At 46.2% G+C, this 15237-nt stretch overlaps 1 protein-coding gene across 26 annotated transcripts in view; it reads left to right on the top strand.

Annotated features, from left to right (window-relative positions):
- Positions 1 to 15237, top strand: part of LOC120303552 (speckle type BTB/POZ protein) — an 86896-nt gene that overhangs the window by 44152 nt on the left and 27507 nt on the right. For 3 of the 26 annotated variants that reach the window (XM_039333251.1, XM_039333252.1, XM_039333262.1), the window contains exon 3: positions 9107 to 9189. The exons of the other annotated variants lie outside the window; for them this stretch is intronic. The gene's annotated coding sequence lies outside the window, so the exon portion shown is untranslated. The remainder of the gene's footprint in view (positions 1 to 9106; positions 9190 to 15237) is intronic. 26 annotated transcript variants of the gene reach the window in all.

The raw sequence follows: 15237 nt of genomic DNA, 5'->3' as shown, positions 1-15237 counted from the left end.
AGTCAACCTTGAGCCGGTGAGATTTGAACCGCTGACCTGCTGAACACAGTCAGCTAAAGTGGCCTGCAGTACTGCATTCTAACTGCTGCGCCGCCTCGGCTCTTTGAGAAATTACTGGCACTCTGTTTATTGGATCTATTATATTCTGGCATCTTTAATTTAAAGTAGATGGCTGCATATTTAAAGATTAAAAAAATTGAGCAAGATGATTAAGATATTAGTTTGGATTGTGAATTATGCACAGCCTAGTGGTCTATGCTGGAAATAGCAGCAGGAGCTTGTCTATCTGCGAGGGAAATAACAACATATAAAACTGGCATAAAAATAGGGAATTCTCCAGCACAGGAGATGGAGAATCCACCAATGGATTAATTCTATCTTCCTGCCCATTAGATCAAGTAAGTCAAACTTGCCACACCCATCCTGGACTAGGACATACCCAGTCTTGACTTGATCTCAGCCCAGAACAGACGTGCAAGTTTGGCTCCTAGATCAGGAAGGTAGACAAAAATATTGGTCAATTCTCCATTTTTTTAGCCTTCATCAGATTTCAGTCTCCTGAGTAGCTCTGGGCTCAGCGCTACCATAGCTGACTGTCAGAGGCTTGACCTACTTTCCCCAGCTCCTTTTCATTGCTTTTTGCGGTGCTGAGCTCAATGCCACAATCTACAATCCCCTCCCCCTTCTGTCTCTAGAAGCCCCCCCCTTTGCTTCCAGTCCCTCTTGGAGGCACTGGGAGGCTCTCCCTGCGGCCGCGGCATTGCGGCTGCCATTTTGAAAGCCGTGTGGCGCTCCGCCGCACCTAAACCAGTTAGCCCCCATTGCTTCCAGCCTGTCTTGGGGGCACTGGGAGGCTCTCCCTGCAGCTGCGGCATTGTGGCTGCCATTTTGAAAACCACGTGGCAATCTGCCGTGGCTAAATTGACCATTTCTCAGCGTGCGACAGCCAGGTGATTCCCTAGGCCTCATGAAGCTCATGCAGGTCTTGGCCTGCAGACCCCCTGGGGTCCGCAGCACTTCCATTAGTGCGGCCGCTATTTTGGACGCATGGCTGCTGTAGCTGCCATCCAAGAGATACGACGGGCACGCGGGGGGGGGGAGGATTCCTGACTTTATCAAATAATCCGCCTTGTTTCCCCCTACAGGGGGACTGAGGGAGGAACTGAAGAGTTACGGCTGCCATCTTGTACGGCCTACATACTCGATTTTTTCTCCTTCGCCAGGTATCAGGGCAGGATTGGGACTAGCTCAGTTTCACATTCAGACTCCCTTTCCTGAAACAGATCGTCATTTTCTCAGGGGGAGTCTTTCGCTTGGTTAGAGAGACACTGCGTGCCCTGACAGGTTAGTTGCATAAACTAGGCCCCAACAGGCCTCAATCTGATGCCTCATCTCCCTCCTGGCCACCATTTAGCGGGCTATGCATTTGGTCATCACGTGAGTGATTGTGCCACCTCCGCATATCTACCCGCTGCGTATACTATGCTGACACTCATCATCTTGTTGGCCTTGTCACCACTGCGTATCCTATGAACTGGCTGGCTGTCGTCACTCACCTGACTTTGCTGCGGCGGTAGACATGACCGGGCCCCCCAGGGTCATTACCGGTCTGGTGGCCAGGGGAGTAGGATGACATTAACATTCCCCTGCTCCAACTACTTACCCGCCAATTGATCCACTGCCAGAGTTACCTCTTAGCACTCCTGAGATAACTCTCCTCAGGATGGAGGATACCACGGCTCTCCAGCCTAAGGATACCTCACCTTCATCCACTAGCCGGAAGAGGCACAGGTCCTCCAACCAGGAGGCAGCAGGCAGGATCACGGCCAAGGCTAAGGCCATCTGCACAGGAAGCCTTCTAAATTGGCAGCGAAACAGGCCAGCAGGAGGTCATCATGCGAGTGATTGTGCCAGGGCAGAGGCGGAACAGGCAGAGGCCTTACTCTTTGATCTTCCACTGGGGCCCTCGACCTCTTTCCAGGGGGTCTGGTCACCAGTAGGGATTCCTGCACACCCCTTTTCCTGGGGTGGATCAAGGTCCCACCATTCACCAACCTCCATTGGCGCTGCGGGTCCCACATTCAGCCCCAGAGGCGACTTTCATCCCCATGGCTGCTGGACTCAGGGCAACTGAGCCCAAAACCACCCCTCCTGGCGATCGCCCTCAAACCCTAAGTTCTCAGGCGGTTGACCAGGCGCTTGCTGCCAGCGCCTACCACATGCCCAGAGCTGAATTAGTGGTATCTTTTCCCCCATCCTACCCTCACTAGTCGGGAGCACCAGAGTACCATGGGCCTCCCTCACCATCCCGTTCTTCTTACAGTATCTCCAGATTACGAACAACCTGATATACCATGGTTGGAGGAGGAGGACCCTCTCCCAGACTCCCCTCCATTTGGAGGTCTTTTTAACCCAGCTGTTTTCTTGCCTCTGTTTCGCAAGGCCAGTGCAACTGCCAATATAGGCCCCGATAGGATTCCTCAGTCGGACCCTGCACCCGCTTCAGATCCGAACCTGGTGTTTTCTGAGCCAGTTGTGACTCAACACCATGTCCCTTGTCCATCTCTTTTCCTAAAAGTTCGGAAGCAATGGGTCTCCCCTGGCACCTTCCCTCCTCTGGGGAGAACGGACAAGAAATTGTTCAGTGCTGCACCAGACTTGGCTGACGCACTGGAGGTGCCAACAGTGGATGAACCCCTGTCCCCCTCTTGTCCTTATCCACACTCTCTGGCGATATGGCCACCACCACAGACTCCTGGGTCCTAACCATCCAACACAGCCTGTCCCTGGAATTTGTGTCCAGATCTCCAGAACGCTTCATTTCTTGCCCTCAATCAAAGAACCTCCATAAAGAAGGGCCTCATGCAGGAGGCCATTCGTCATCTTTTAGACATAAAGGCCATAGAACCGGTGCCAGCCGGTCAGAGGGACAGGGGATTTTATTCCATCCTCTTTGTGGTTCCCAAGACTCGGGAGGATGGAGGGTGATTCTAGATCTCAAAGGTCTGAATTCCCATATTGCATACCGGAAATTCAAGATGCAAACATTCCAGTCCATCTTGGGAAGCGTAAGAAACAGGGACTTCCTGACATCCATAGACCTCACGGAAGCAAATCTCCACATCCCCATCCTCCCCGACCACCGGCGGTTCCTCAGGTTCACTTATATAAGCCATCACTACCAGTACAGAGCCCTGCCATTCGGCCTGTCATCGGCTTCAAGGGCATCCTGGCGGTGCTCGCCGCACACCTGAGACTGGTACCAGTATGCGTTCAATGCTACCTGGACTACATCCTCATCCAGTCGTCCCTCCATGACACCCAGTCGGACCTGATATTGGTGATCAGGGTCCTCCAGGACCACAGGTTCTCGGTAAACTTTCAAAAGAGCCAGACAGTTCCCTCGACCAGGCTCTTACATCTAGGTGTCACCATAGACATGGTCAGCTGCCAGGTTTACCTGTCCCAGGAACGTCGGGACAGTATCCAGAACCTGGTCCTCAAAGTATGCAGGGAACGCGTAGTGTTGCTTGCAGTTCTTTCCCAGCTTCTGGGAAAGATGATATCGTGCATAGCGATTGTACCCTGGGCCAGGCTACATTCCAGGAACCTCCAGTGGTTCCTGCTCCCTTCCAAAGGTTGGGCACCAGCTCCTCCAACCAAAGGGTAAGGGTCCCTTCCCAGACCTTACGGTCTCTAAGGTGGTGGTCCTTACCAGCGGTAGCTAGAGGGTCCTTCTTCAAGGAGCCCCTTCGGCTCATGCTTATGATAGACGCCAGTCTGTTCGGTTGGGGAGCACACCTTCAGTCGCAGTTGGCTCAAGAGCGGTGGTCCCAGTCAGACCTGAGGCACAACATCAATTGGTTGGAGCTCAGAGCCATACACCTGGCTTTCTGCCACTTCCACAACAAGGTTGCGAGGCAACACATGCTGGTCCTTACGGACAATATGGTGGCAAAGGCCCATGTGAACCGGCAAGCGGGTACCCATTCCAGGACCCTCATGGCTGAGGCCCAGTTGTTGGGCTCCTGGGCAGAGACCAACCTCGCCTCCATCAGAGCCGACCACATCTTGGGGGAGACGAACTGACAGGCAGACTTCCTGAGCAGGTTAATAGTGGGCCACTCAGAATGGTGCCTGCACCCTGACCTCTTCAGGGAGATATCCAACAGGTTCGGCCTGCCGATCATAGACCTGTTTGCCTCTCCGGCAAATTCCCAACTCCTGAGGTTCTTCTCCAGATTCCCGTCCCCAGGGGCGGAGAGAGCGGATGCTCTTCGAGGTCCTTGACCGGAGGGCCTGCTTTACGCGTTTCCTCCTATCCCCTTGATTCCGGCTGTCATCCACAAACTCCTGCAGGAGAGGGCAGAGATGCTCCTCATGGCTCCATATTGGCCATGGAGGCCATGGTTTGCCGACCTGGTGAGCCTCTCCGGGTCTCCTCCATGGAGGATTCCCCCAGGTCGCATTTCTCCATCATCCAGATCCCCAGTGGCTCCAATTAACCGCCTGGCACTTGAACGCCGGATCCTGTCAGAGGAATCCTGTTCACCAGGCGTCATCTGCATGATTTAGGCCTCCCGAAAGTCTGCGACAAACTGTATCTATGATTCTACATGGAAGAATTTCTGTCAGTGGTGCGAAAGACACCATTTGACTATCTCAGATTTAACAGTTCCACGAATCTTGGACTACTTACTGGAGGGTCTTGACAAGGGCTTGGCATCTAATACCATACGCAGGCAGGTGGCAACTCTTTCCACCTTACTTACCTGTGACAACTCGGTGCCATTAGGTCAACATCCTCTGATTCGCTCCTTCATCAAAGGCGCCACCAACACTAAGGCCCCCGTAGTTCATAGATATCCCACTTGGGAGTTGCCGCAGGTTCTACAGGCCCTCACAAGGCCGCCTTTTGAGCCTCTCAGAACTTGTGATCTGCGATCCTTGTCTCTCAAGGTCGCCTTCCTGGTGGCGATTACATCTGCCAGGATTTCTGAGTTGGCGGTGCTTTCCATCAGGGATGACCTATGCATTTTTCATCGGGACCGAGTGGTCCTTCGTTTGGACCCCACTTTTATTCCAAAAGTCAACACTCTGTTCCATAAGGCTCAGGAAATTGTGCTTCCGGATTTCTGCCCTAATCTGTCTCATGACATGGAACGGCAATGGCATTCTCTGGACGTCCATAGGGCCCTCCGCTGCTATATCAAGCGGACAGCTGCCTTCCGCATTCTTCTAAGGGATGGAGGGTGTCTGCCTCTATGATAGGCAGATGGATCAGTGCTTGCATTGCAGGGGCATACCAGTTGCATTCCCTGCCAGTTCCACGTCGTATCACAGCCCACTCGACGCGCAGTGCGGCTACTTCTGCGGCATGGGCCACTCAGGCGTCCATCAGGGAAGTTTGTAGGGCGGCAACATGGTCTTTGCCTTTACCATTTGTGAGGCATTACAAGCTAGACAAGTTTGCCTCTGCGGAAACCTCCTTTGGTCGGAGGGTTCTCCAACAAGTGGTACCTAGGGACTTGACACTGGACCTGACTGCTTCCCTCCCGCAGGGACAGTGAGGCTTTGATATGTCCCATTGGTGGATTCTCCATCTCCTGTGCTGGAGAAGGGGCGTTGTCTTACCTGAACGCCTTTTCTCAGCATGGAGATGGAGAATCCACTCCTACCCATTCTGGTCCGTCAGGACCGGTGTTAGGGTTCTAGGAGCTAACACGTCAGACTATGGTCAACGGCTTTCGCCCTCATCGAGACTTGGTGTGTCCTAGTCCAGGATGGGCGTGGCAAGTTTGACTGACTTGATCTAATGGGCAGGAAGACAGAGTTTACCCATTGGTGGATTCTCCATCTCTATGCTGAGAAAAGGCGTTCAGGTAAGACAACACCCCTTCTGTTGACTAATTGACAACAATATAGCAGGGCAGAGTTTTGGTTGGGGTTGGAAATTCCCAGGTGCCTAAATCCCTGTCAAGCTGGACTAGCATATATATTTCCAATTCTGGTTATTTTAGTATGAAATCTGGAAACATAGACACATTGAAAAGTGACTGCAGAAAAAAATGTAGTGATTCATCGAGTCTACCCATTGAGCTTGTTTTGGTTTTTTAAATTTTAATTAATTTATTCATTCATTCATTATTTTTATTTTTTTATTTTTAAAAATTTTATGGGACAAGAGACATGTTTATCTCAAGCACATTTAAACTCAGTTACTGATGATTGACCCACTACCTCTGCTGGAAGTTGGTTCCAAACTTCCACTATTCTTTCTGTGAAGTAATAGTTTCTAACATTATCTCTGAACTTTCCTCCTATTAGTTTTAGGTTATACCCCTGTGTTCTTTTGATTTTTGCTTAATATTGAAAATACTGCCTTCTAGAATCTATTATCAGCTAAAATAGCATAGTGGTAGATATGGAATTTAATATTTTACATTTCTATTTTTTTTCATTGCGGAGATCAATTTAAATTGAAAAATATTGCCAGAGCCAATATTTTTGGCTCTGGCAATATTAGTGAAATTAAATGGAAAAATCCATACATTGTCCTATCATTTAACTTCCTTTCATTCAAATTCAAATTGTTCTGCCTGTTTCATATGTAAAGGAGGGCTCCTCATATTATCTCTCTCTTTTCAGTTAATTCTCAATTCCTTTGTGACTTTCCAGCTCATGCTTCCAACTCAGAATGGACCTAGCACATAAATTACTTTGAAACCTGAATTTTATTACATTTGTTAAAAACAGGCCTATTCTGCATTGTATTACCAAGCATTTCATTTGCTTCTTTTTTTATTGAAAAGTTTTATAAAAATTACAGTATACACCCCAAACCCACCCACCCTAACCGCCCCCACTCCCTCCCCCACTTCCCAGAGCTGAGTACAGGGTTACAAATATAATAATCAAACTCTAACTAACATTAACCAACTGTATAAATAACCAAGTCCATAATGCGCTTTAACTCCCATTTCATTTGCTTCTTATGGATAGTTATTGGATAACTATTTTTCAGAGATTTAGGTTTTCAGAGAATATGAATTCTTCAATGAGGAAGAATAAATGGGTATGCTTATTTACATATATAGATTGGTGGATGGTGGATATGAAGAACAGGGAAGCTGATTAAAGCATTGTATTTGAAATATTGTATTTGAAAATTTGAGTATCGCACAATATGAACATTCTTCTTCCACGCTGTAAGAAGAGCCTTCATGGCGCAAATGTTAGAATGCAGTATTGCAAGCAAACTGTGCCCATAGCCTGGAGTTGGCGCAAGGTTGATTTAAGCCTTCTATCTTTCTGAGGTTGGTAAAATGATGACCCAGATTATTGGAGGCAACTGCCCAGAGAGTGTAACTGCCCAGAGAATGCTGTAAAGCACTATGGAGTGGTATATAAGGCTACGGGCTAGATGCTATTTGCTTAGAGAAGCTGCCCAAATTTTTGTATGGTTGTAAAAGTCAACAGTGGAAAACTAAGGGAGCAAATATGATTCAAATAAGCATTTACTTTTATATCAGATACCAAAGACTTTTACATTTGAAATTGTTCCGATTCTCTTTTAGTACATTATTGCCCTTTCTGTCAATAATATAGAGACCATCAAATTGCTTTGCATTTGAGTCCTATTCAGGTTGGCATATATGCCTCAAATTGAAAGCCTGTATGGCTAAAGTATCTGTAGTAAATGAGTAAAGAATGTAAGTATAGACAATCACTCTGCTTTCTTGCTCTAGAGTTTATTCTGTGAATTTTATGCCAACATATAAAATATTGTCCAAATATAGGCAATTATTTTCCCTCCGGATGTTTTTGATGGCAGCTTCCATCATTGCTGGTAAACATTATCAATACTGTATAATTTTAGGACTGCAATCCAAATTGCTGTGGGTGACTAGCTTTGATCGTACATTTAACCATGTTTTTTAAACAAGCCATTTTGACTAGCTTCATTTATAAATGAAATAATCACTGAGTTAAAATCAGATAAACATTATGGTTTAGTGTGGGGCACTAGCTGTTTGTATATGTATTAGGATTTTGGATGGAGAACAATCACATACCTAAAAACTGTATTCTGGTACTTATGAAGATTTTCAGCCATGACTGGAACTCTTCGTCAGCACCATGAAACATTTGGAGTCTTGGAGGTACTACTAGGAGATTAGCCTCTGAGCTTATACCAATTCTGTTTCTTCATTGCTGAATCACAGCAAGTGTTCATAAATTGTATATCAGAATGTTGCATAAAAGACTTTGTTGCCTATTGAAAAATCTATTTAATTTTCTTTTGGCAATACAGAGTTGTATTGATAATACTTTATTGCTTACTGGCTACCTACTATATGTGCAGATTTGTTCTGTTACGTTTTGTAACACCTGTTTGTTGACACAATTTTTTTGGCAGTTTGCTGAGTGGTACCCATTTTTAATTATGTATTTTTTCATGAGGGTATGTAACTTGGCAATTGTCAAAACTCAGTTTTATATAAACATTTTTTCACTGATATCACTAAATCCATCCTATAAGTGAAATCAAATACTGAATCTTCCGTCAGGTTTCATCTGTAGTCAGCCTCCTCATTGGCAGCAGAGATTTTGATGGAGGAACAAGAGGCTGAATTTGGAAAAACAGAAGCTTCTAGTGTAAAAGGAAATTGTATTGATTGTCTGAAATGACTATAGAAAAGTCAAGTTAAAGTTGTTGGATCTCTGTTTGTCTCTTTTTAAAGCACTTCCTCCCTATTCAGCTTCTATTTTGTAAAATGAACATAATCATGACCTGTTTCGCAGGGTTATTATGAAAGTAAACAGGATGAATACTTTAAAGCACCTGACAATAACCAGATTGTGCAGTCAGCAATTTAATTTCATATTGTGCACTGAATAGTCAAGATTTATTTATTTATTTATTTATTTATTTTATGAGACTTATATACCGCTTTAAGTGCAAGCACTCTCTAAGTGGTGTACACCAGTAAGCAATGTATATATATAAACAACTTGTTTGATATAAACAAGATATAAACAACTTGTTTGAAATGGCTGCTCTTTCTTTTGAAAACTCAGAATCTTAATTTGGTTGTATCCTTAGATCTAGATGTTATCTTTAGATGCCAAAATGCTTTTCACCAACTTCATTGGCATTGCTGGAACAACTGTATCTGGAAATAGCATGTAAGATTTCAAATGTTTTATCTGAAGTCTGTTATGACTTAATTATTGTTTTGTAGAGTGGTTAAAGGCAGAGTGCAAATTTGTTTGGGTTAGAATATGCCTTGCCAGGTATTGGCAATATTAAAGTACACATTTACACATATTTCAATTAGTTAACATTAGTGAGCCATTTATTAAATGTTAGTCCTGTCTTTTGAAGCCCTCTTCTTCTCATCTCCATGACCACATCTTGTTTGAGATAGGCATCAGAGATGCCTGAAGATCAAACTGGCAGACACCAGACGTGGGATCAGTTTGATAGCCCTAAAATTGTAGGATCTTGCCCATTATGTTTTTCTCTTTTTATACATTTTCTCACTTTAAATCTTTGTTGTTTTACAGGATTATTTTTACAATATTTAATTGAATTGTATTGGTTTGGTACAGTTTTATTGTAAATTTATTGCAAATGCTTTTATGAAGCTAGTTTTTCAAGCGCAAGAGAATCCTGACTAATAAAGTATCAATGCTTCTTTATAGCTAAAAATGAATTTGCCTCATGTTAAGCATTAATCATAACAAAAAACAACTTACAAGCAATTACATAAACAGGAACGGTATTCTCTAAATATGATATACTGTCTGTCTCTTTATTGGCAAAAGTTACTCATATGTGATTCTGTAGCAAGCTGGTTCTTTGGAAGTAAATTTGTTCCTTTAAGACCAATATTCATGGAGGGACAAAAAGACGCAGAAGTTGGCAACCTTCAGGGATAAGGTAGCTGATCCCAGTCTCTGACGTCTCAGTGGCTGTGATGCCTCCACAGTTCTAGAAGTGATTTTGAGATCTTCAAGGAGGAGGAAAAGGATCCCTTACACAGTATTTGAAGGGTAAAGAGACAGCTCTTCCTCCCCATTCACCACTAATGCATGAGGCATTTGTTTGTTTGTTCAATTTCTATAGTCTCCCATATGAATCAATGACTCTTTGTTGTTGTTGTTGTTAGTTATGAAGTCATGTCCGATCCATCATGACCCCATGGACAACGTTCCTCCAGGCCTTCCTGCCCTCTACCATCTTCTGGAGTCCATTTAAGCTCACGCCTACTGCTTCAGTGACTCCATCCAGCCATCTCATTCTCTGTCATCCCCTTCTTCTATTGTCCTCAATCTTTCCCAGCATTAGGCCCTTCTCCAGTGAGTCCTTCCTTATCATTAGGTGGCCAAAGTACTTGAGTTTCAACTTCAGGATCTGGCGTTCTAAAGAGCAGTCACGGTTGATCTCCTCTAGGACTGACCGGTTTGATCGCCTTGCAGTCCAGAGGACTCGCAGGAGTCTTTTCCAGCACCATAGTTCAAAGGCCTCAATTCTTTTGTGCTCAGTCTTTCTTATGGTCCAACTTTCACAGCCATACATTGCAACTGGGAAAACCATGGCCTTGACTATACGTACTTTTGTTGGCAGGGTGCTTTTTAGTATGCTGTCTAGATTTGCCATAGCTTTCCTCCCCAGGAGCAAGCATCTTTTAATTTCTTGGTTGCAGTCCCCATCTGTGGTGATCTTTACAATTCAAAAAATATTACAATCAAAACACTAAAAACACTTTTAAAACAATAAACAATAAGAACACCCAAAATAAATATACGTAGCAGTGAGATATTTGGCCAATTAACAATACAGCTAGGAAACTGGAACTTTAACACATTCAGCATTCTAGGCTCGGGAACATAATGAGGGTTTCAGAGCCTTAAGAAAATTTAACAGAGTTAGGGCTATTCTAATATCTAAAGCAGTGGTTCTCAACCTTCCTAATGCTGCGACCCTTTAATACAGTTCCTCATGTTGTGGTGACCCTCAACCCCCCCCATCCTGCTGACTGGGGGGTATCAAAAACTTGACCCCCCCAAAAAAAGAAAAAAATGGGAAAGTATAGGTAGTCCTTGACTTACAACAATTCGCTTAGTGACTGTTTGAAGTTACAACTGCACTGAAAAAGCGAATTATGATCATTTTTCACACTTATGATTGTTGCAGCAACCCCAGGGTCATGTGATTTACATTCGGATGTTTGACAACTGATTCATACTTATGACATTCACAGTGTCCCAGGGTCACGTGATCAATGGCCAGGGGGCGTGGCCAGCTGATCACTCAGGTTGCAGAGTGCCTGTGGGGGGGGAATCTGTGGGTCTCTGGGGTGGGTGCCTGCCTTCCTTTCCTCCCTTCTCTCCCCTTGTCCCTTTTCTTCCTTTCCTTCACCTCCCTCTCCCATTGTCCCTTCCTTCCTTCTTTTCTTCCTTTCCTTCACCTCCCTTAGTCTCTTCCGCCTTCCCTCCCTCTTTCCCATTATCCCTTCCTTCTTTCCTTCCTTTCCTTCACCTCCTTCCTAGTCTCTTCCTCCTTCCCTCCCTCTCTCCCATTGTCCCTTCCTTCCTTCTTTCTTTCCTTCCTTTCTTTCACCTCCCTTAGTCTCTTCCTCCTTCCCTCCCTCTTTCCCATTGTCCCTTCCTTCTTTCCTTCACCTCCTTCTTAGTCTCTTTCTCCTTCCCTCCCTCTTTCCCATTGTCCCTTCCTCCTTTCCTTCCTTTCCTTCACCTCCCTTAGTCTCTTCCTCCTTCCCTCCCTCTTTCCCATTGTCCCTTCCTTCTTTCCTTCCTTTCCTTCACTTCCTTCTTAGTCTCTTCCTCCTTCCCTCCCTCTCTCCCATTGTTCCTTCCTTCTTTCCTTCCTTTCCTTCACCTCCCTTAGTCTCTTCCTCCTTCCCTCCCTCTCTCCCATTGTCCCTCCCTTCCTTCCTTCTTTCCTTTCCTTCACCTCCCTTAGTCTCTTCCTCCTTCCCTTCCTCTTTCCCATTGTCCCTTCCTTCTATCCTTCCCCTTCCTTCCTTCCTTCCTTCCTTCCTTCCTTCCTTCCTTCCTTCCTTCCTTCCTTCCTTCCTTCCTTCCTTCCTTTCTTCTTTGTCCCTTCCTTCCCTCCCTTCCATTGTTCCTTCCTTCCTTCCCTCTCTCATTGTCCCTTCCTTCCCTCCCTCTTTGTCCCTTCCTTCCTCACCCCCTCCGTGCCCAGGAAGGGACAAGGGGAGGGGGACAGGCTGCCAGAGGCAGAGGAGAGCTCCACCCAGCTCACTTGCTCAGCTTCGCCAGAAAACAAGCCGCTTGCTAAGTTAGCAGAAGCCCCAGCATCAGCGCTGGGCTACAGCTGACTCGCGCTTCTGCTAAATTAGCAAGCAGCATGTTTTCTAGCAAAGCTTGAGCAAGTTTGCTGGGCAGGAGCCAAGGAGAGCAGCTATAGCTGACCTGTTTCTTGGCTGCTCTGCAGAAGCGCAGATCAGCTGCCCCAATCCTGGACAAGAGGGAAGGAAGGAAGGAAGGGACAAGGGGAAAGAGGGAGGAAGGAGGGACAAAGAGGGAGGCGAAGGAAAGGAAGGAAGGAAGGGACAAGGGGAGAGAGGGAGGGAAGGAGGGACAAAGAGGGAGTTGAAGGAAAAGAAGGAAGGAAGGGACAATGGGAGAGGGAGGGAAGGAGGAAGAGACCAAGAGGGAGGGAAGGATATGAAGTTCCAGCCAGCAGAGGCTTGGCAGCCTGGCTGCCAAGGAACAGAAGAACGCAAAGCCAACGAGAAGAAGGTGGCGGTTTCCTCCCAAAGGGGGATCCTTTTCTCCACTCCTTCCCTGGGTTTGTGGGGAACTTCTCGTGACCAATGCTGACAGATGCTCCTTCGAGCCTGCCGCGAGCTTTCTCGCCCCCTTTGCTTCTCCCTCCCTGCTTTCATGAGGATTGTGGTGCCCTTGGGAAGCTGATTTATTTATTTATGAGACTTATATACCGCTTTAAGTGCAAGCACTCTGATTGTGCTTTGAAGCTTAGGAGAGGAGGAGGAGTCCCTTCCTCCTTCCCTCCCCCTCTCCCTGTCAAGCCCCAGCGGGCTCGACATGAACAGGCGGAGGAGGAGTCAAGGACGGACTGGGTGGCAAAGGAGACTGGTGGCCATTGCCAGACTTCCCGGCTGACAAGCGCAAATTCGGGGGTTGCCAGCTGACGGGCGCAGGAGTTGGGTGCTGCGGTGGCCTCCCCTTCGCTGACCTGTGTGCACGAGAAGAAGTCAATCTGGTTGCTGCACAATGAGTCTCTGGGGAGGGCGGGGTCTTGCTCTGCGCCTGCGCTATTCATGCGCCCCTTGCAGGGCACATTTGGTAGAGTTCGTGCAGACTGGAGCCAAGCAGTATATTTTCCATAAACAAGTGAGGTAGAGCGGAGGGGGGGAGGGAGAGAAGGCGGTTGACAAGCCCTGCCTATTTCCGATGGTCTTAGGTGACCCTTGTGAAAGGCTCATGCGACCCCCAAAAGGGTCGTGACCCACAGGTTGAGAACCGCTGAACTAAAGGAAGGATATTCCATAGAAAAGGGGCCACTACAGAAAAACCCCTTGTACTAGTCCCCACCAGCCGACACTTTGGCTGATGGGATCTGCAGCATTCTGCTAGATTGGGCTGGACGGATAGAGACTCTTTGGGAAAAGGTGATACCTGAGTTAATCTGATCCCAAACCTTGTTTGACTTTAAAGATGATCACCAGCACCTTGATTTACATCTAGCAATGCTACTGAGATATTGAGAAGAGCCGAGATGGATGTATTACCTCCATCCCGTTCCCACCAGATGTTATACACTAACACAGTCAGTGCTGTCTCAGTCTAGAGCCCAGGTCTGAACCCTGATTATTTATTAATTATTATATTTTGCTGGAAGTGGTCTAAATAATCTGCCTCATACAGGTTTCTCTGAAGCTGCCATGTGACCATCTTTTTACCCTCTTCCCTATAAGGTGACTGGCTACCTGGGTTAAGCGATAGTCTTTTGAGGAGGGGGCGCACCAATATCTCTTTAAGAGGTGGCAGGACAATTCCCCCTCTCAAGCAAGAATTAACTACCACCCAGACCCACTCACGTGTCTTCTCCCGCATGGCCTTAATTAGCCTAGAAGTTCACAGATCTAAGCACCATTGTGAACTAGCAGCTGAGAGGGCCCTGCCCATTTCCTCAGGTTCCAGGGCCTCAAACCCTTTTCACTTGTAAGATATAAAACTCCCACCACCTCAGTTGATTGCGCCATAAGACTGGAATCCAACACAGAATGAATGCAACTGAATTTATCTGCCAGATGCAGAGCATATTCTTCACAGCAACTCTTTAGGTGAACTTCAGTATTGCTTTCTCTAAGAAAGGACCAAATCATCAAAACAGGGCCAATGGCAACTAACGGCAGATGCAAAAAGGGCAAAGAAATAGTTATGTTTTGCAACCTTTACAATCACGAGGTACATCTTAATAATTTCTGTAGCTCAGATAAATTTGCTTTCCTGATGCTAAGGTTACAGACATCACAAACCATTTAGATCCGACCTGGACATTTTATGGCCTCCAGGCATCATCCAGCCCTTTGGCTGCTCATGTCTGGCCTGCATAAAGTTAACGGGAAATTAGAAATTAAATATAAATAAGTGTGCTATAACGGGCAGGAGAAGAACCCGAGTCAGGTCTGGCTCTGTGCAGTCTCTGTGCCTTCCTTCAGTCAGCTGGCAGCCACAGAAGGACGATAAGAGAAACGCTTTTCTGCACCTGCTTGGACTTGGCTCTCACCTGGAGCAGCCTAAGGAGTTGACGTGATGGAGTTTGAGGACCTCAAATCAGGTGACACAACAGTCCCAGGTTCTCATGTGGCTTCTTGGGGAAATTAATTACTCACCCATGAGTAATCTAGATGTTCCAGTGGGTAGTCAATTCTATGGTCGCTCTGGCACAAGTGGCCAGAGTCAAAAGTGTAGGGAGGCAAATTTGGATTGTTGAAAACTAGGGTTGCCATTTTGTTGGAAATGCTGTCTGTTCCATGCACAGGGACAGTTAATTAAATGATTTCAATATAGGCATGAGACAACAAGGCCAGAAGGAGGGAGTTTAGTTTTATGAGGCACAGGCTATATCCTTTTATTCATAATATAACTTGGTAGCAAATCAGTTTCTAAATGGATTTTAATGGGAATGTCAAGAAGACAAAAGGAGTTCCAATA

This window comes from Crotalus tigris, unplaced genomic scaffold (assembly GCF_016545835.1).
Source record: "Crotalus tigris isolate CLP2741 ecotype Arizona unplaced genomic scaffold, ASM1654583v1 scf7180000024472.5447098, whole genome shotgun sequence".
In the NCBI taxonomy this organism is placed as follows: domain Eukaryota; kingdom Metazoa; phylum Chordata; class Lepidosauria; order Squamata; family Viperidae; genus Crotalus; species Crotalus tigris.
Note: the sequence above shows the minus strand (reverse complement) of the source record. Positions and strands in the feature narration are given on the sequence as shown.